Source organism: Melopsittacus undulatus, chromosome 4 (genome assembly GCF_012275295.1).
Source record: "Melopsittacus undulatus isolate bMelUnd1 chromosome 4, bMelUnd1.mat.Z, whole genome shotgun sequence".
NCBI lineage: Eukaryota > Metazoa > Chordata > Aves > Psittaciformes > Psittaculidae > Melopsittacus > Melopsittacus undulatus.
This window is the reverse complement of record NC_047530.1, coordinates 59,427,284-59,429,008: the sequence shown is the minus strand read 5'-3', so window position 1 is coordinate 59,429,008 and position 1,725 is coordinate 59,427,284. Positions and strand designations below refer to the sequence as shown.

At 49.1% G+C, this 1,725-nt stretch overlaps 1 long non-coding RNA gene across 1 annotated transcript; it reads left to right on the top strand.

Moving 5' to 3' along the window:
* The first annotated feature begins 601 nt into the window (after positions 1-601).
* Positions 602-1,226, top strand: LOC115947299 (uncharacterized). The gene is made up of 3 exons (XR_004081246.2): positions 602-644; positions 860-973; positions 1,103-1,226. It is a non-coding gene; the product is annotated as an uncharacterized lncRNA (long non-coding RNA).
* The last annotated feature ends 499 nt before the right edge of the window (positions 1,227-1,725 follow it).

The following is a 1,725-nucleotide window of genomic DNA, read 5'->3' as shown; positions in this document are numbered from 1 at the left end:
GAACGGGCACAACCAGCACAGGCAGCGAGGAGCGAGGGCAGAGCGTGAGGAACGGCTCTGCCAGCAGCCAGGGAGAGCGGGGTGAGGGGTAGGGGCAGCTTGGCTGCCAGAGCAGGGATCCGCCATCCTGCCACCCGGGAAGGGGTGAGGAGGAGCAAGGGTGGAGAGGGACCCTCATGGCTGCACACAGCCCCGGTCACCATCACCCTGCACTGCCCCAGCACAGGAGGTGCGAACGAAGGAGCAGAGTTGAGCATGAGGTGAAAACTGGTGTGGGTGTGCATTTCAATTTGTCTTTGCTTCTTGCTAGCCAAACCTATTTGAGTTTCCCCAGGCCTGGCCCATCTTGCCCAGATGGTGACTGGAAGCTGTCTGAGGGCCTTCATTTTTGCCCACCAGCTTTTGTTCTTATTCTCTCCCCATCCTGTAGGGGTGGAGGCCTCCAGCCAGCTGAGGTCAAGCCACAGCATATTATTCTTTATTAAACTTGTTCTTTTTTCTCCTGTTCACTTTATGGCTCTCTTTCCACTATTTATTCTTCTTTAGGTTTGCTTTGCATGTTTTTGTGGGCAACATGGATAGTTTCCCTGTGTGTTTGGCTCGCTCCAGTGCACTTGGGTTTCTCCACATCTCTGTATCTCAAGGTACGTACCCGCAGGGTGGCAGGTACATCCTTGCTTCCACAGTAGGACTGTCTGTGTGTTTAGTCCACTGTTTTCAGGACATTCTTATACATAAATCCATGGAATAAAATATTATGTACAGCACAGTGGCTTTTTCTGTGAGCCAGTATCTTAAAAGCTGTTCTCAACTGCCAGTGCCACAGGACTCTTGCTTTAACTCACAAATCTCTCAACAGGATCACTCATGGGACATGAAGCCTTCCTTAGAAGAAAACCTTTGATGCCAGCCTAGTCCTTCTGAGTCAGCTCCCCAGCATGCAAGTCCATAAGCACAGCCAAACAGAGGAAAAGTGAGACACTATTACTGGCTTCTGTCATTTAAGTACCGGATACCACTGCCTGCATTTTATTCCAGCCCCTATTTCCAAACAGCCACACATAGATTCATACTTAAAAAAAACCCTTTCTCCTCCTTTTAGTAACAGTGATGTACTGCAGCGTAGAAGACATATAAATCTGTTGTCACCACTGGTTGGCTGGCCCAGCACCCTCACCTGCACTGTACTGCAACTCCAGTTAGCACAGAACACCTCAGTGTCACCGGTGAGTGCATCAAGTATAATGTGCTTTTTTAAACCTTTAAGGCTTCCCCTCCAGCTTGCACAATATTACTCAGCTAGATCTCCTAATTTCCTACATGCAAAACCTGAGCTCTTTGTTCTGAAGACACACAGCTTTCACCTGCTGCCAAAGGGGAACCCATCTGGGTGCTGCGACTTCCACCCTTTGAATTGAGTTGTGCCCACCCCTGTTAGCAGGCAGCAGGCCTGTGACCGCATGCAGGATACCTGCATGGTTTTGGTTTACGGTTTACCAGTGGGGCAAGAGGGATTCAAGGCAGCAGACATACTCAGGCTGCTCACAATCCCTGTCTTGCAACTGAAACAACCAGCTTCCAGAGCATAGGGATTTGCTCAGGTATAGCAAGACCCTGATCACAGTGAAGTTACTTAGTTGGCATTTAACTGTATGACTTATTTTGGGTTTTCCCATGCATTGCAGTCCTATAGTACCTTTCTGTGTTGTGGCTCTGCTTTGTGCA